Source organism: Amblyomma mixtum, unplaced genomic scaffold (assembly GCF_055824585.1).
Source record: "Amblyomma mixtum isolate Tamu unplaced genomic scaffold, ASM5582458v1 scaffold_13, whole genome shotgun sequence".
NCBI classification, from domain to species: domain Eukaryota; kingdom Metazoa; phylum Arthropoda; class Arachnida; order Ixodida; family Ixodidae; genus Amblyomma; species Amblyomma mixtum.
The window spans coordinates 1009061-1028594 of record NW_028317662.1 but is presented as its reverse complement, the minus strand read 5'-3'; the positions used below and the strand labels follow the sequence as shown (position 1 = coordinate 1028594).

At 44.6% G+C, this 19534-nt stretch overlaps 1 long non-coding RNA gene across 1 annotated transcript in view; it reads right to left on the bottom strand.

Annotated features, from left to right (window-relative positions):
- Nucleotides 1-14779, bottom strand: part of LOC149324848 (uncharacterized) — a 41440-nt gene extending 26661 nt beyond the window's left edge. The window contains exon 1 of the long non-coding RNA XR_016286650.1: nt 14677-14779. This is a non-coding gene — a long non-coding RNA (uncharacterized LOC149324848). The remainder of the gene's footprint in view (nt 1-14676) is intronic.
- Nucleotides 14780-19534: the final 4755 nt, after the last annotated feature.

Below are 19534 nucleotides of genomic sequence, written 5' to 3'. Positions count from 1 at the left end.
ACAGCATTGTTCCAAATGAGCTTTGGCAACTGTTCACGTTTACAGGTTTACATTACAAGGAACTGTTAGAGATGTGATAAAATTATTAGAAAATTATAGCGCAAAGCGGCAAAAAAATCATTGCAAGTGCACAGAGCGAGCGCCACTCCGCACCGTTTTCAACTGGTGAATAAATCCTTCAGAACCGAATCCCCGCCATGCGATGTACACGTGCAAAAATCAGTGCCATATATGTGATTTTTAGTGAACCAGAAATTACGCCATGCTCTATCTGCTCTTGATCCTAAAGAATTTCTGGGTATTGCTTGTGATTGATTCTTAGTTTCGCCTGAGTTTCGTTCCAGAATTTTTCTGCCTTCTCTACTTTAATCTCGCACCACTTCAACCTCTTTCGTCAACATCATATACCATTCGGCCTCCCCCGCGGTGATACTACGCTGTTGTGCCGCATGTGGCTGGTAGTGGCGTTCACAAACGCCTATTCCAATCTCATCGCAATGGCAGACTCTCCAGCGTGTGACCAGTGCGGCTGCAATGAAACGATCGGACACCTCCTCTGTGACTGCCATCGTTTTGAGCGAAAGCGCGGTTTCCTAACTGCTACTCTGCACCGCTTGGACTCGCGTTCTCTAACAGAGTCCAACCTTCTGGGGCCTTGGACACAACCTTCCTCACAAAGGAAAGCGATGAAAGCGCTCCTGAGATTCTTAGGGGACTCAGGGTTGTATTCCCGTCTATAATAAGTTTTCAGTGCGTGCCTATCTGTCCCCGTGACATAGTGGTCGCTGGAAACATAGAAAACACATATCATTGCTGCTCCTTTTCCTTTTTTGCCCTTTGTTCCCCTCCCCAAGTGTAGGGTAGCCAACTGGGCATCGCCTGGTTAACCTCCCTGCCTTTCCGTCCTTTTCTCTCTCTCTCTCTCTTTCTTAAAAATCTGATTTCCATGCAACGATTCTTTCGCATCTCCAGAAATTACAGTACGTGCTCAAGACAGCATATTTTTATTTTTAGCCTCCAAGGCATATTCCTATATGAGGGTTTTCTCACAACCTCTTGTTGCTGTAATATATTTTATAATACTGGGACTAAATTTACCGCTTCCATGGCACAGTCATCTTTGAGTACCCAGGTTTGTTCGGTACTAATTTTGATTCCTGTCAGTAATCTCCCAGAAAGGTGAAGTAGGCCAGTTTACCTCTGATTTAAAAGAGTGCATGAGTATCCTGGTGGCCACCAACTTAAGTTTATAGTCTGCAAAATGCTTTAAAACCACTCGTGTATCCAGGAGAGAGAAAATGCTTAAGTAGAAACTCTACGAACATGAGTTAGTTCACTTCATCTGAGACATATCAGGCCACAGGCGGATGTTTTTGTGCTGGTTTAATTCATTTGCGGAGCAATTTTTGTGACAATTTAAAAGTCAGAGAAACAGGTTATTGCTTTGAAATAAGAGTTTTTGTGCTTTTTTTTTGGAACATGATTGTCATTAGACACACTGTGGCACCTTGACAACAGAGATAACTCGAACGCATTTCAGCACCGGAACACTTGTTTATGGATAGCAATTTCGGAGATCAGGAGCGGCCTGATAACGCCATCGGAGCACAGTAATAGCGACCTCTCTCGTAGTCATGGTCTGTAAACTCTTCAGTTGTTCTCTATATCGGGCCGCAACCATAGTTTTCAAGTCGGTCGGGCAAACACTGGGCTTCGTTCTTACTACTGTGGACCATGACACATGGTGTGTTTCGCGTCGCGAATTGATTTGCTTATGCGACGTACAAAGAGGGCAATTTTTTTTTGAAGTTCACACAATTCTATTTCACAGTATCACACTAATCTGTCGTTTGTGCCATATCTTTTCAGCGCACGCTTTATTGCAGCCATTTCTCTCGCGAGGCATTAAAAGAAATGAAGCAAATGGAGCGTATAGTTGTTAGTCTTGCCTTTTATTTAAGTTCAAAATTATTCACGTTAATTCATTCCCTATTCATGCTCATAGTTTTCTTTTATTGTGTTGTTAATAGTCAGCATTGCTCTGAAACACATGATAAACTAAACGAATAAACACAATATGACACCAGGCATCAATTTCGGTGCATCAAACACAGTCTGAAATGTAATGAGCGATATTCTCTCAGTTGTGTTCTGATCACTTCGGAAATATGCCTAGCCTGCCTCTGTACAGTCTCTCATCGCCACTTAAACCTTTGTAGTTATTTTATGACTATGCAGATTACTCCCATGCTTTCGTAAAGAAGCCGTTTTCTGCATACTGACGACAAAGTTAACTGTCGTCTTTAGATATCATATTTTCCGTTAGTGCACTTCCTATGGCACTTTAGCGAATCCTAGAGGAGCTGTCGGACCAATAGAAGACTATGGTCGGAAGAATGGTCGGAAACTGATGGGCTTGGCACGAATGCGACATACAGTATAAATGGCGCAAAGGTAACCTTTCAAGTAGACACACGATACACGCCTGCTTGCGTTGTCTAAGTCCGACAACGTGACCACATGTATACGTTATTTGGGAAAATATCAAGTTGGCTTCATAATACTGCAAAAAATACGTATAGAACTTGCTCACGTAGAACTTCTCAAGCTCTTTCTAGAAGTGCTAAAAATGCACGGTACTGCTATATCAAGCAACGCTTCTGCAATAGGAAAGAACTTGATCCTTTTTTTAACACTATCGATTGAAGAGAGAGCCATTCTTCATTTATATTTGGAAATTTCATGAACTGCGAGTAGCCCGACTTTTTTTAAGGTTTTTAAAAACACTACTTTACCTAATTTTGCAGTCTCTCTATCGTTGCCGGAAAGTCTTTTTGGCTATGCATTCTAAGACATGTGTAATACTAAGTGGGGTCAGTGTACAGTTAAAGCGCAAACAAGGAAAAAAACTGCTTCTGACCTCCATGAAGTAAACCAAGGAAGTGTCTACTTATTCTAAACAAGATCTCTTTAAGTATGTCACAGCTCAAAAACAGTCTACTGTATTGCGGCCAAACGCGTCCTTATAGGATGACTACAAAAAATTACTGTACACGCGTTTTAATCACGGTTCAGTACACTGAGTACTAGCCAGACGGTGAATGGGGGTTTAACGTACCAAAGCGACTCAGGCTGTGAGAGACGCCGTAAAGAAGGCCTCCGGAAATTTCGACGACCTCGGGTTCTTTAACTTGCATTGACATCGCACAGTACATGGGCCTCCAGAACATGGGCCTCCACAGTACATGGGCCTCCAGTCATGTTATTCCTCAGGAACCTTCTGGAGAGAAGTGGACGAGTATGCAAGGAGGATCTCTGTATTCAGTTTCCTGGAGATGGAGAGTTTTACCAGTGCAGTTCTCCAATTCTTTTTGAAGGCTATCATGAGTAGCTCTGAGCACTGAAGCCAACTGAAGACTAGGTTTCTTTATTTATTGGAGAAGTCCCGAAGACGTCGCCATGGTTCGACGATGTCCTTAGCCAAGTTGTAAGGTAGTGCGTGTACTCACCTGAATGCAGGTTATCAAGGCTCTCGGTCACTGGCACGTTTTCATACCATCCCCCATAAAGAATGCCGATCAGGCGCTCGGTATCGCCTTCAACTGATCACAAGCGCCATCGTTTCGGCGCAGCAGCACCTCAATCTATCAGACCAACGACTCTTTGAAAAGGTTTTATTTTTTGTCTTTTATTTATTAAGGCTTCCCCTACGTTTGGGCTTTACGAAACACTAAGGAGCGCATGCAGAAAGCATGGCATTATTTCATGATGCAGTTTTTTTCACATTCTTCCTTCTTTGGAGGTTGGCGCACTTTGGGCAGTGTCCCCTGGTTTTGAGTAACTCGCAGTTCCCGGACATTGAGTTGAAATATTACGTCGGCCAAAATCCTGTAGGACATTGTCGAAATTTAGGCCTGTCACAGCGGCGGCGGCAAGGAAGAACCAGCTCCAACAGCGACAGATTTCGAAGTCACAAAATTATTGCGCCACTCGAGCCGCGTGCTCTTACTTCGGAATATTTGTAGCCGACAGGCTGTATCTGAAACACCACGCGAGTTGCAGCATTGGGGTCCTTCGCGGAGACCTATACGATAATGAGCCAAGATGAGTGAGCGTGGAAAGTTGCAGCACAAAAAACAGTCCAGTTCTAAGCTGTCGGTTAAATGGACAATATTCAGGTGGTCTGCGCAGGCTAAAACACTGAGGCCAACGCGTTCCAACAGCAAGCGGGGTGAGATGGAGACAAAGTGTACGTATGTACAATGAGTGGTACTCAGAATGCATTGCTTAGAAAGGAGGAAACACGCCTCGCTGAGAGGGGCAGCTGAAGCGTGAATAACAGTCTTCACAAGAAGGAATAGAAGGGGTCAGTAGCATATTGTGGTAGTTAACGAGGTGTTCAGGATTGCGTGTTCTGGGTGCTTGCTCGTCGACGACACCAGGCTCAGCTATACGCGCCCCACTGGCCTAAAGCAAAATGGTAAACGGCAGGCGGCGCACTTTGGACGCATCATTCAAGCATTTTAGAACATACAACCGCACGTGTTAGAGGTTGGTAGTGTTGCTTCTGGTTGCTATGAGGCCGAAGTTAGGTTGGCGAAAGCCGCTGCTGACCTGACGACCAGCCGAGGTGCAGGGCCGCCTATGAGTGTTAACCTTTAAGGTGTGCACATCCTATCAGCTCACTAGCTGCAGCAACGTCGCGACTCGAGGTGGACTAGATTCTCGAGAAAGAAAGCTTAGAATTACAGGTCGCGATGGCAAGGAGCAGCTTTGGTAGACTTACGAAGTACCATACTTAGAATATAGCGGTGAGTAGTGCTGCACATTGAATGGTCGGTCCTGCTTCGGAGGCCGTTTGGAGAGGTCTGGCCAGTTTGGGGAATTATACTTTGTGAAGCTATCTAAAGGGATGAAGTATAAGTACCCTGAGGTTCCAGCTCAGGGAGCTTGGAAGCCAAATAGAAAAGAGAGGGTAGCTGAGTGTGTGCGCCTGTAGATGTTGCGTGTAATGGCCGCAGTTACTGGAAGACTGTAACTTGCTTCGTAGTGGCTGTTGCATGTCGCGGAGCTTAGACGTTGTAAATCGAATCCTTGCAAACAGTTAGCGCAGAAGCGCGCGCAGAGCAGCAAGTCGGGCTATTAGTCTTGGTGCGTGATGTCGATCAGAAACAAGAGGCTTTGAACTGCAGCTACCAGGTGCCAATTTCGATACATTGAAGGTGGGCGATGGTGTGGAGATGTCATGCTCCGGTACGTTTTATTAACATGAATGCCGGAGAAGGAGTTGCGCTCCGGATTTACCGCCTGCAGTGTGGTCGCCAGCGTAGTGCCACTAGAGTGGCACACTCAGCAATGCCGACATGAGCAAGGGCGAACGAGCAAGTGGCATCTACGGTAGAGCTCTGACCAGCGAGTACAAGCGTCGTGTTTGCGCCGCGCAACATATCATGTAGAGACTACGCCGAGAAATAACAATATCCAGCAAAGGCGCATTTTGAAATGACATGTTTTTCGTCGCTCACACTTTGCCCACTAGAGCTTCGTCTTCGACGATCTGCGTTGATTGCGCTACTCGATGGGCGCATTAGTAGGCGGCAGCTTGCAAGGGGAGCATCCATAACTTTGATAACGTTCACCGCTATAAAATCTGGGTGCCTTTTTCTTGTCTCCAAGTGGCGTGATATATTTGGTCGTTATCAGAGACACCGGAAAGAGCACATTGAAGTTGAGTTTTAGCAAATCAGTAATATGCAGCACATTGCTATGTAGTGGGCACTGGGGAATAATACACTAACCTTCTCTTGAAACAAGCTAGAAAACAACGGTGAATGTTGTGCCATCTAGGTGTATACATCTCTCTAAATATTTCACCTCGCGATCTCTACCGAATGACAAGAATTCCAGAATTTAGTCACTTTTGCATCCCTTTTTTGTGCATTTATTGACCGTATGTCATGAAGAATAAAAGCAGTTATTGCGCCAATAGCAATTGGTTAAGCTCGGGTTCAAATGAAAACTTTTCTAAATTCAAGCCGTAGCAGGTCAGCGAACAGAAATTGCAGCCCTATTTCCGTGATTTTCAGAAAGCCTTTCAATTTACGAGAAAAGCCGACGTTCGTCCATCCGTGTTTTTGAAAAAGCATGTGGACCGTCTGCTATTTTGCTCCGGAGCCAACCTGCCCGTCGGGTAGCGGGCAACCTGACCACCATGCCAGGAGGCAATGCAATTATTTCAAAAAAGTTCATTTGAATTGCGACCGGTCCACCGTGCCACTGAGCAATTGCTGATTTGTTTACACGTTCTCCAGAAGAAGTATCTGTGCACAAACCAGCTTTACGGAGCTCGGGACGAGCTAACATTCCTCAGCGGTGCAATGCTTGGCTCATACTTAAATGGCAGATCTGTGCTATCTGTGCATTAGTACTCCCGATGATCTGTGAATCTATAAAAGAGAATGAGCGCTTGCGCTCAGGGGACATTTAATTCTATGCGATTCCACTCTTTTTGGTAGGCTAGAATCTTCCAACTTTTTAATGTCGTCATGAATATTTCCTTCGCGTATCTAATTGTATGCGCAGTATCACTAGCGGAACGAGGAGGGGATAATTTTATCGAAATAGAATGTTCTTTCAAACCTCACTATAAATGGGACGGCAAACGAGCAAATGAAAGTGGTGGCTAGTGAGCTTTTCTTCGTCTTACGAACATAGAAAAAACCTCGAACTCTTAGGCATGGCTATATCTAGATTACTTGTAAACCATAATATTATCCGCTGTCACAACTTTTGTTCTCATTTTGAGGCGCGGATATACAAATGATACTTACACTCCCTTATATGATGTTAAGAGTGCTGGTCCGCTCTACAAAAACTGCTTAAGTCTACAGACATGAGGTGATGCGGAGGGACGTCACAATTTTAGCTAGCCAGATCAGCGATCTAATTCTTCTGCGAGAACAGAAGAACATCAAGGACAATTCTACCAACAATTCAAGCAACAAACATCAGGTTCTCATACTCTTAGATTGTGCCCATTGTTCATTGTTGTGCCTGAAAGGATACGAAAATACTTTAAACTCTTGAATGTTTCACGGGGGATAATCTTTGTTAACAATGTAACCCCAGGCTTCAAAATCTTTGCGAAAAGCAGTTGGAAACGAAGATGTATACAGAAGGAAATTTGGATCGTGTTGCTCAAGGAGATACTTTTTAAGCACGCAGCGCGAAGCATTGAGGCAATCTTCCGGAGGTAGAAAATGCTGGAATACGGCGCTGCACTGTTGTTGTGTCCCTAATTAAGATCCAGTTTTTCACATAGAGATGCAAAAAGTTTTCTTTTTACCGCAGTATGATCGGACGCAAAGGATCGTAATATGTGGGAAAGATTGCGTCTTGCCTTAAGACGTTCGCCTTAGTGTGTTGTCCAAGGGATCTTAGAATAGTCTTTTCGTTAAATGTTGGTCGCTCTAAACAATCTCAGTCGAGCTTACTATCTCAAACATGTCCGTGTTAACCAGCAACCATTATCATTGAGACACCGAAAATATCAGCTCAAGAAATGAGTTATCGCAGGGGAAAATTTGCCAAGTGTTTAGTCTACCTGCTTTGCTTTAGTTGGCGTCGCGTGATTGATTCATGAAAATTGTCTGAAATTATTGCTTCGTGACAACAAACATTTGACCACAAATCAGGCACTGTAAGCCAAGCCATGCTCAGATAAAGAAAGGAGGCAGCGCATACTACTAATTATCTCCTCCATTCTGGAACATGCTTTTTACATGCATTTAACAACATTTATTTCGTTTCTTAGAGGCCGCTTTGCTTCTTTGTTGTAAAGCAAGTCTTTACAACAAAGTAAACGGTTTTCTACGCTTCTCTTTCAATTTATGTTTTGGTTTTCTACACTTCTCCGTCATTTATGGACGCCGAAGAACTTTATTGTTTCTTCATTTTGAGCGAAGAAATCTACTGCCATATTTCGTGCAACCACCGCACGCAGCGAAACTTGCCCTTGCTGTCTGGAACAAAGCATAGACAACACTGCACGTAAAAGTGAGAGGAGAGTGCAAATGATCAGATGATGTATCTTGCGCTGAAGAGAAAAACGCTGTCCTCTTACAGGGGCATTTGCTTTGTAAACACTTTCACCCAAGTGACAGTCTGCAAATTCCGGCTGAGCTGCATCAAAGCTCGTCTCGATGAAAAATAAAATATAACATAATCTTTCAGTGAAAAAATGAGCAGTAATTATGAAGTTTACACGGAATCTAGGGCTGTGCTGCTGTTCTTAAAGCATTTTATTGCGCTCACATGGTTCTAAAAAGTGACAAGGTACGAAATAACGAGGTAAGGTGTATTCTTTTCGACGGCTGCGGAAACGTCACCACTCTAACTAATCCAGTGCTACATTAATGAATTCCAATGTAATATTTTACAATCTGAACTAAAGATGAAGCTTTAAATTCTGACGAGTACACTCGAAACTGCGACGCAGTATGCAAAAAAACAACTGCGCAAATTTTCCACCCTGTGTCACGACACAGCGCCCGCATTTCAGCACGTGCGCATCGCATATGTTTTGCAGGCATTGAGCGGCGTTATATTTTTTCGTTTTCTAGCCAACAGCCCAAACCACTATTAAACTTCTGGAATTACGCAGCTGCCTGAGCCGTGAAAACTCTGCTCTGGCATAAAGCCAGAAAAAATATTTTTACCGAGCAAGACCGTGACTCCACAAAAGCTAGAAAAGCAGGTTTATTTAAACACGTATTCCGAACGTTTTTTTTTAAATATTTTTATGCGTGAATATGTTGACGTGGGAATAGAGAAGCTTCAAGGAGAACGAATATAGACTGGTGCAAGGAAAATGTTCAAATAACAGTAAACTCAAAGTGGCGAGGAATCATTTGACCAGTGCTGGCCGCTATTCGTAGCGGTTCTATGTTCAGACTTTATACTGCAGTTCAATTTTGACCATAAGTATCCCAGTCACTTGAGCTTAATTTTGAACGTAGCCCACCGAGTGGTTCCTGGTTGCCCGTGTGTCTGCGGCCACATTGCGGTCAGCCGATTTTATTTGCTGCACCACAGAAAACTAGTAATTATCGTGACAATGGGATGAGTCGTAATATGTCTTGAAAAACCTAAAAGTTCGCGCCGCTTTCGTTAGGAGAGCGAATATCGAGGGAAACTTTCCACCAGACTGCGAACACTAAAAGGATATGCTTAGAATTTATGCTGAAGAGTCAGATATATAAACCGAACCACATGTTTCTTGGCGCTTCCCAGAGATAGTGTTGCTAAACTTCTCAAGCCATCGGTATATAAAGAAACATCTATGTTTACTATTCGCCGGTTTCACAGAAACACACGATAAATGCGAGAAATCTGATATAAGTATTCACCACTCTCAGGTGCTGTTTCTACGGGAAAGCTGATTTGGTTAACTACATGTACTTTTTGAAGACTAACCAATTACACCTTGGAGACATGTTTTGTAAACTCAGCTGGTTTTAGGTACGGAAAAAACAAGCTACCATGCTTGCGCATTAATAATTTCAGTGTCGTATACCAGCAGCTGTGCTCTTCTTGGCAATGCTGTTTCACTATATGTCATCAGTATATCTATTGACTAAACCGATTTAGTCTCCAGTTTTGAGGGAGGTAATATAGGCATGGCGAATGCCTACAGTGTAAGAAATGTGCATACTTCGTACAAAAAAAGTAACACGCTTCAGTTCATGATTTAAAATAGGCATGTAGCACTGCAGTTTTACACAATGATCATCGCTGGTAATTCCATGAAAGGTTATGCACAAAAGTGACGACACGAAGACAGACGACACGACAGGACGAGCGCTTGTCCTATCGTCTCTTTTGTCTTCGTGTCGTCTTTTTTTTGCGCAGAACATTTCATGGCAATACAAGTATCAAGCCAACTAGCCTCACGACATCTCTTGCTGATAATTGCTGTGGCCGAAGACATTCAGATAACACTTCGTAACGTTTCTTGGCCGGGAGCTCTCTAGATTTGCACTCAATAAAAAGTAGCAAGTATGCTCATCTGCTAGGCGCATACTGTGAGGCAATGCAGTGAATATACACGAAACGGTCTGCCTAGCGAGTGATCACCATTAGAGGATGTTCTAAAAAGTACGGCCTGATTTGCACATCTGAGACTGCAAAACAAGAATGGGAATATGTGACCTCTCCCATTTTTTTTCTTTGTACAAAAAAGAGGCCTTGCTCCATACTGCCAGTAAAACTGTGCCTACAACGTGGCTCTAAAACTGACTCAAAAAATTTAGGAACATTTATCGGAGGTCGCTAATTCCTTCAACATGGTCTATAGGAAGTAATTTTAAGCTGAGAAAATGTGCAGTGTTTTCTTAGCGAAGGTGCTTTTTGTTCCCATATGCTTCGAGGTGCAGAGGCAAATGTAACTACAACGCAAAAGCTCCAGCTGTTCCATTCACCTTGGCCGAATTCTACAATCAGAAAAAAAAGAAAGGATACCAGCCTAGCAGAGAATAAACCTTGAAATTTATTTGCTTTTCCATTCGGGTCAGTCATAGACATGCATTAAGGCGTCACTGTCAAGCTCTAACCATCAGTTTAGGCGTCTGGAAAGGCCTAAAGGAAATAGTGATGAAGACAAGCATCAAGCAGTTTACCTCAGGCTTCTTTTGTGGCAAGCTTCTAATCGAATCGTTGCCTATTGAAAAAAACACTTAGGATCTTTGGTGGCGTAGAACCTGTCGTCGGTGCTAGCAGATATAGCGTCCCTAAGTTCTTGACAATGCATAAATACTGTTTGAATGCAGTTTATCTCTGACGCTAGCTGTAAATCAAAGGGAAATTGGAATGCCATATATACGTACCTTTGTTTTGGCTTTCATGCTGAAGCAATTGTTGTCAACCGCATGGGTGCTTCTGAAAAGTATATTACTACAACGCCGCATTTTATGCCACTTTGCGAGCTCCATGAAATGAAACGGCAAAGTCGAAGTCGCAGGTATATTTTCTCCTGTCCTAGCTTTATTGCTCAAAATGGCATCTGTTTATACATGACTCTGTAGTTATGAGGGACCGCATGCAAGTGCTGTTTCTGAGTTTACAAGCAGTTTTGGAAACTGGATTGCCACGACCAGTTGATAAGCAAAGTAGCAATGCTCAACAAAACTCAACAAACACTTCTTAGGGCCACACGCTTGGGCGGGTGCAAGAGCAGAAAGCTCGTAAAGCTAGACTAAGTAAATAGAAGCCCAGACTACCAATCTTTTGTGGAGCATAGCGAGAAGTTAGGTGCCATTCGAAGGCTATTTATGACACCGTACAGCTGCCGTACAGGGATAGGCGAAGCAATCATATAATCTGAGAGCATTGAATCCTGGCCACGACTAAAAACACTTTGCTTCTCTATCCTTCTTGGTAGAGAAGTGCCGCTAGCTGGTCAGGACCTCAGTGCGCACTGCTGCACGGACTCAAAGTAGTTGATGTGAGCCGGCCCCTTTGCTTAAATTCGATTGCCTGCCGTGACCACCCAGCGCAAAACCCACACTTAATAACAAGCCTTTCGCTCTAAATGCTTGTCGCACAAAAAGCCGATAAGTGATTAGCTCAGCCACGGTGCACATCACACATACAGCATTTTATTTCTTTACCTAGTTAAACGCATTGTCTCCTATAAGACGCAAAAGTGCAGTTATCATTCAGTGTTACTGAAGCCTGATCGGCCCATGGGCAGCTAACATTCCCTGTATCCAAAAATCCTATCAAGGATGCCAGTTGTCACGATATTCAGATTAATGTTTTCCAGCTGACACTTCCCCAGACAGCTTTTGGTTAGACCTAGTATAGACGTCCTTGCTTTGCTTTAAGCCCTGTGAAAACCGATTGATTTTGCGCCTGCAATCATGTTTCCACCGTTCATGTTCCCATCAATCTCGTATGCACGGCTGGTGCAACACGACACTGCCGGCCCCAGCATAATTATCCCGTAAGGCAGGGAGACGGTTGTGCAGCAAGAGACATTCATGTGCATGAAGCTCTGAGACACGTCAACAACTTAGACTCGTGCGTCATCGCCTGGAGCAGGTGGCTATGTAACGTTCATAGTTCCTGGTGCAGCATTTGGCTCCATCTAAAACATGAGCAGCCATGCAGGCCTTGCTTAAATAAGTAGCAATTTTCATTACGAACAAGAGGCATCCGTAGGGGAGAGGAGCCGATATATATAGGTCTCAAAGCGATCATAGCACTGCAAAAACAAACTGTAAAATTCCTATCACTAACGCTGGAATGCTGAACACTTGAATAGCATGATTGCAGGACAAAAGTTCTTGGAGGACACCATTGTAACGTACAAATTTCTGATACCAACGCTGTGCTAAAAACACACGAGACGAATCGCACAGCATTGCTGAGACCCAGCAAAAGCAAATCTAAACGATGCGTTTAAATATATTATCCGAAAAACCAAAGTAATTCCCAGCAGTTCCGACAGAGGTAAACACTTTATGGCAGCAGCGACGATTTTTAAATCGACAAAAAAATGCTCCTAATTAGCTTGTGTAGTGACCGCTGCTACTAGCTATGAAAGTGTAGAAACCTCGAGAATGAGACTGGGACGGAGTGCGTTTGGCTTGAACGCTCAAGTGAAAAATATCAAGTGACCGGTGCGCCCCACGTGAAAGATACATAACACACCAGCATCTTACCAACATGTAGCTATGGGGCAACCGTGGAGACTAGCGAAGAGTGTTCGGCCTTAAGTGACCATATTGCAGCTAGCCATGGAAAAGAAAATGTTTGGTTAAAGACGGGAAGAGAGCAGATTTGGTCGAGGCAGAAGCGCGATGTTATTATATCCCAATCGAAATCGAGAAGTGGGCAAGGACAGCACGTGTAGTGCGAAGGTGAAATTATGATTGTCCTTACGGGTATCACAGTGGTTCCAAACGTATGCAAGCGCAGTAGGGGGCGGCAGAGTCAGATAGGCGCATGAAGTTATGAGTCTGGTGCTGCAAGCAGAAGATTGAGTGAAATCGATGTATACAGGACAGGCGTTTCATCTGCAGCGGATGTAGTTTCGCTAGACACAGTAAGGATACAGAATGGTTTACGACGTCCTGCGTACCGGAAGCTATAAAGTAAACTAAGAATACCTAAGTTCATAAAAGAGGGAATATCAAGGAGTTGAAAAGTGCAGAGGGAAGCCTGTTATCTGTTGATAAGACGTTATTTTTTATGGTAATCGCCACTCTAATCTTGTGAACAATAGACTTCACACAAGCAACATGAGGCGAGCCCTAGGAGAAGGTGAAAGATAGTGCATTGATGCCATAATGCATGCGATAAAATTGTGCACAGATTTAATGCATTCCTCCATGTACAGTCTTTGTCAAAAGTTTAGAGCCCAGAGGGTGTACTCCTTAGCCTTGCAATGGGACTCCTGAAGAATTCTGGGAAGTCCTACCCATTGAAGGAGGCAGAACCGGAAATCTTCTTACCCAGAGGAACTTTGGAGCGCTGGAGCTGCATCACGGACCACACAGTGAGGCTCAGAAGAAAACCCCCTGGGCTCCTAGCTTCTGACAAAGGCTGTACTTATCACAAAGTATGAAAAACAAACTCATTCAGCCGAAATATGTAGAGACAAGGAAGGGCTGAGCAAGTACAGTGAACAAAAGGGTATGCAGATGGACTCGAAAGAAGCTGCTCGGGTTTTGCCGCACGAATAGTCCTTCACAGGGAAACACATAAAATACAAAATGGTATGCACGTCAAGCAGGCAGATTTGATCTCCCCGTGGACATTCACTGAGAGTCTACAGGGTGCATTCAGAGAATTTTATTGGGAAGTTTTGGCTGGTAATGTTAAGAAAGAGCACGTTATGTGTTTGTGTTTGTGTTCGGTTTAATGGCACATGGGCAGCTAAGGCCATCTTGTGCCAACCACAAGGTGTAGAAAAGTTTTCAGCAGATTTTTATAGAAAAGTAAAATGTGGTCGGTAGTGCAGAAGAGCACCTTAGTAATCTCCAATCTTCTTAGGGGATTGCTTTGCTAAATATACAGGGTGGTGGTTCACAGTGAATGAGTACGAACGAAAGCAGAAGAAGCGAGCGTGAGCTTTAACCTATTTTAAATAAAACTAACTAAACCTGCGATGCGATGAACTGTTTCGTTAGACAGAGAAGCATTGCAAACGTAACGTTATTCAACTTCTGTAGACAGATATACCGTTGAGATCGCAAACATGAGAGTGGAGTAATTAAGAACAATAGAGCAGATCTAGTGAACTGCATTTTCATGTAACTTAAATGAACAGCAAGCACCAGTATGGCTCATGATGCAGCTATGTAATACTTTGATCTCAGCAAAACGGATAAACGAAGGAGATACTTAAAGTTATGGCAGAATTTTAAATTAGATGCAGAACAGCGCTATCAGTTATGAATCCTGAATAGTATGCAGAAAATGAGAAAATAACAGTAACTGAAATGTCCATGTGCATGAGGCCTCAATAGAGAGATTGTACCGCACTTGTTGGGCGTTCATGCTGGGCACGGCTTCAGATCATCGAGGCCAAATACGCTTGCCTCGTTGAGGTCCTGGCCAACCATGCCTTATGCTGTTGCGGGGATGAAGCCAGCGAAGAAACCAGCCACTTACCTGGACTTCATTGCCAACGAGTCAGGCTAGCCAGAACAGACGCCTGCCTTTCCATGAAGCGACGGAGACTACCTCTGCTTCACCTAGATGGTCTCGTCATCGCGGACATCCCCCGCTGCGCAAGAAAGAGAACTACTTTACACGTCCGCTTTCCTGTCCGCGTCGGTACGGCACAGTCGCTCACATGGATAAAGCCCAGTAAGGATGCGAAGCCAGGGACCACGGGTGAATTCCTAAAACCACCGGCACGGTTCTTGGATAGGCTAGTACACTGATGCCTCCGTTTTCAGCGGCTGCAAATACCTGCGTTTCACCACGAGAACTGAAGTCGAGTCATACCTCGCTGCGGCACAGAAAGAAACGGTGCGTGGCCGCTCTGCAGTGAGCAGGTGTGCAGCACGGTTGTTGAAATGGCGGAGGCTCAGTGTCTGAGCTTCGTTTAAAACCTGGGGCGCATTGTGTCTTTGATGATTAACGATGCGAACCCAGCGAACAACACAGCTGCTTTCGAGGGAGAACCGACAACGGCTAATTAATAGACGACGACATGAGCGCCTGCGACAACCTCCGCTTTACATATGCGAGTAGGTACATGAGTGGATTCACCATCTTCTTTGGAAGAGAGAGCTGCTCAACGCGACCGCTTTCAGGTGTGCAGCTGTGCGCAATCGATGGCCCTCGACGCCTGCAAAACGCTCTTTTGCTACTCAAGGTATTCGCGATAGTTTGACAGATTTTGGCTTGGTTTTGACACGGTTTCATTAACTTACGTCCTTGCTACTCATTTTTCCCTTTTACATTCTCGCGTAATTAGTCATAATTGCAGGCAGGGTGCGGCGAAAAAATACAGCAGGACCAGCAAAGCTGCAGTAGGAGTTCAGACATGCTGCCCACATGCTCCATGTCGTGCCACCTTGCCATTTACCTCAGTACTTCTGTTCGAAATAAGTGCAGATATCAGCAGCCTCCACACGCTGCATTGCTCGTGTTTACTAACGCCGACTTTGAAACGGTGCAGCAGCCACTCGCTCCCATTCTCATATTTCTTCCTCTCATTCAAATTGTTGGAAAATCATGGGCATTTAGAGAATATCTTAGCTCGAAAATTGCTGCCAGGAAAGGTGGTGCTTCTTTCGAAGAAACCTAGATTTAAATATGTGCTCTTCAAGGTGTGGGGTATATTTGCATATTAAAATTTAAAAAAAATTGCTGAAAGGCACAGTGTAAATTCAGAATTTAATGTGAAATCATTTGCTGCAGGGAAGTTTTCCTATTGTAGCTTGGGGCTGTCGTAGCCTGTGAAATATTCTTGCAGATAAAGTGCGCGAGCACGGCAGGTAAACGAACGATTCTGAATGCATTGCAAAGCATTGGCCACTTAAAGCATTAAACCTAAACTCTCATCAAATGATCTCTTTCCTTCACAGCAACCAATACTTCTCCTAGGTGCTTGTAGAGAGAATAAGATAGTGGGGATGAAGATATTGAAAGGAACCGAAGCATTTGTAGGGAGTCGAGAGGCCACACGTGGTGCAAAAATAACTATTTATTTGATTCCACGGATGCAGCATACTTCCCTTTACGGAGCCATGCATGCTAGATTGCATGACGCAGTGGAAAATTGAAAATCTTATCCGGCATTGTATGTCGATGTAGCCTTCTAGAACTGCGATAAGGACGCGTAAAAACATGAGGGTGGTTGTTCCTCTGCAAAGTACGCAGTTTCCAAAGAAAATGTTATGCACCATGGTAATGCTGTGATTAAGGTACTATACAGGGAGTTAGAAGGGGCACAGTGCGAGTGCTAGAATGGTCGGAAACTGATGGGCTTCGCACGAATGCGACATACAGTATAAATGGCGCAAAGGTAACCTTTCAAGTAGACACACGATACACGCCTGCTTGCGTTGTCTAAGTCCGACAAGGTGACCACATGTATACGTTATTTGGGAAAATATCAATTTGGCTTCATAATACTGCAAAAAATACGTATAGAACTTGCTCACGTAGAACTTCTCAAGCTATTTCTAGAAGTGCTAAAAATGCACGGTACTGCTATATCAAGCAACGCTTCTCCAATAGGAAAGAACTTGATCCTTTTTTTTTCACTATCGATTGAAGAGAGAGCCATTCTTCATTTATATTTGGAAATTTCATGAACTGCGAGTAGCCCGACTTTTTTTAAGGTCTTTAAAAACACTACTTTACCTAATTTTGCAGTCTCTCTATCGTTGCCGGAAAGTCTTTTTGGCTATGCATTCTAAGACATGTGTAATACTAAGTGGGGTCAGTGTACAGTTAAAGCGCAAACAAGGAAAACAACTGCTTCTGACCTCCATGAAGTAAACCAAGGAACTGTCTACTTATTCTAAACAAGATCTCTTTAAGTATGTCATAGCTCAAAAACAGTCTACTGTATTGCGGCCAAACGCGTCCTTATAGGATGACTACAAAAAATTAATGTACACGCGTTTTAATCACGGTTCAGTACACTGAGTACTAGCCAGACGGTTTATGGGGGTTTAACGTACCAAAGCGACTCAGGCTCTGAGAGACGCCGTAAAGAAGGCCTCCGGAAATTTCGACGACCTCGGGTACTTTAACTTGCATTGACATCGCACAGTACATGGGCCTCCAGAACATGGGCCTCCACAGTACATGGGCCTCCAGTCATGTTATTCCTCAGGAACCTTCTGGAGAGAAGTGGACGAGTATGCAAGGAGGATCTCTGTATTCAGTTTCCTGGAGATGGAGAGTTTTACCAGTGCAGTTCTCCAATTCTTTTTGAAGGCTATCATGAGAAGCTCTGAGCACTGAAGCCAACTGAAGACTAGGTTTCTTTATTTATTGGAGAAGAAGTCCCGAAGACGCCGCCATGGTTCCACGATGTCCTTAGCCAAGTTGTAAGGTAGTGCGTGTACTCACCTGAATGCAGGTTATGAAGGCTCTCGGTCACTGGCACCTTTTCATACCATCCCCCATAAAGAATGCCGATCAGGCGCTCGGTATCGCCTTCAACTGATCACAAGCGCCATCGTTTCGGCGCAGCAGCACCTCAATCTATCAGACCAACGACTCTTTGAAAAGGTTTTATTTTTGTCTTTTATTTATTAAGGCTTCCCCTATGTTTGGGCTTTACGAAACACTAAGGAGCGCATGCAGAAAGCATGGCATTATTTCATGATGCAGTTTTTCTCACATTATTCCTTCTTTGGAGGTTGGCGCACTTTGGGCAGTGTCCCCTGGTTTTGAGTAACTCGCAGTTCCCGGACATTGAGTTGAAATATTACGTCGGCCAAACTCCAGTAGGACATTGTCGAAATTTAGGCTTGTCACAGCGGCGGCGACAAGGAAGAACAAGCTCCAACAGCGACAGATTTCGAAGTCACAAAATCATTGCGCCACTCGAGCCGCGTGCTCTTACTGGGGAATATTTGTAGCCGACAGGCTGTATCTGAAACACCACGCGAGTTGCAGCATTGGGGTCCTTCGCGGAGACCTATGCGATTATGAGCCAAGATGAGTGAGCGTGGAAAGTTGCAGCACAAAAAACAGTCCAGTTCTAAGCTGTCGGTTAAATGGACAATATTCAGGTGGTCTGCGCAGGCTAAAATACTGAGGCGAACGTGTTCCAACAGAAAGCGGGGTGAGATGGAGACAAAGTGTACGTATGTGCAATGAGTGGTACTCAGAATGCATTGCTTAGAAAGCAGGAAACACGCCTCGCTGAGAGGGGCAGCTGAAGCGTGAACAACAGTCTTCATAGGAGGGAATAGAAGGGGTCAGTAGCATATTGTGGTAGTTAAAGAGGTGTTCAGGATTGCATGTTCTGGGTGCTTGCTCGTCGACGACACCAGGCGCAGCTATACGCGCCCCACTGGCCTAAAGCAAAATGGTAAACGGCAGGCGGCGCACTTTGGACGCATCATTCAAGCACTTTACAACATACAACCGCACGTGTTAGAGGTTGGTAGTGTTGCTTCTGGTTGCTATGAGGCCGAAGTTAGGTTGGCGAAAGCCGCTGCTGACCTGACGACCAGCCGAGGTGGCAGGGCCGCCTATGAGTGTTAACCTTTAAGGTGTGCACATCCTATCAGCTCACTAGCTGCAGCAACGTCGCGACTCGAGGTGGACTAGATTCTCGAGGAAGAAAGCTTAGAATTACAGGTCGCGATGGCAAGGAGCAGCTTTGGTAGACTTACGAAGTACCATACTTAGAATATAGCGGTGAGTAGTGCGGCACATTGAATGGTCGGTCCTGCTTCGGAGGCCGTTTGGAGAGGTCGGGCCAGTTTGGGGAATTATACTTTGTGAAGCTATCTTAAGGGATGAAGTATAAGTACCCTGAGGTTCCAGCTCTGGGAGCTTGGAAGCCAAATAGAAAAGAGAGGGTAGCTGAGTGTGTGCGCCTGTAGATGTTGCGTGTAATGGCCGCAGTTACTGGAAGACTGTAACTTGCTTCGTAGTGGCTGTTGCATGTCGCGGAGCTTAGACGTGGGAAATCGAATCCTTGCAAACAGTTAGCGCAGAAGCGCGCGCAGAGCAGCAAGTCGGGCTATTAGTCTTGGTGCGTGATGTCGATCAGAAACAAGAGGCTTTAAACTGCAGCTACCAGGTGCCAATTTCGATACATTGAAGGTGGGCGATGGTGTGGAGATGTCATGCTCCGGTACGTTTTATTAACATGAATGCCGGAGAAGGAGTTGTGCTCAGGACTTATCGCCTGCTGGGTGGTCGCCAGCGTAGTGCCACTAGAGTGGCACACTCAGCAATGCCGACATGAGCAAGGGCGAACGAGCAAGTGGCATCTAAGGTAGAGCTCTGACCAGCGAGTACAAGCGTCGTGTTTGCGCCGCGC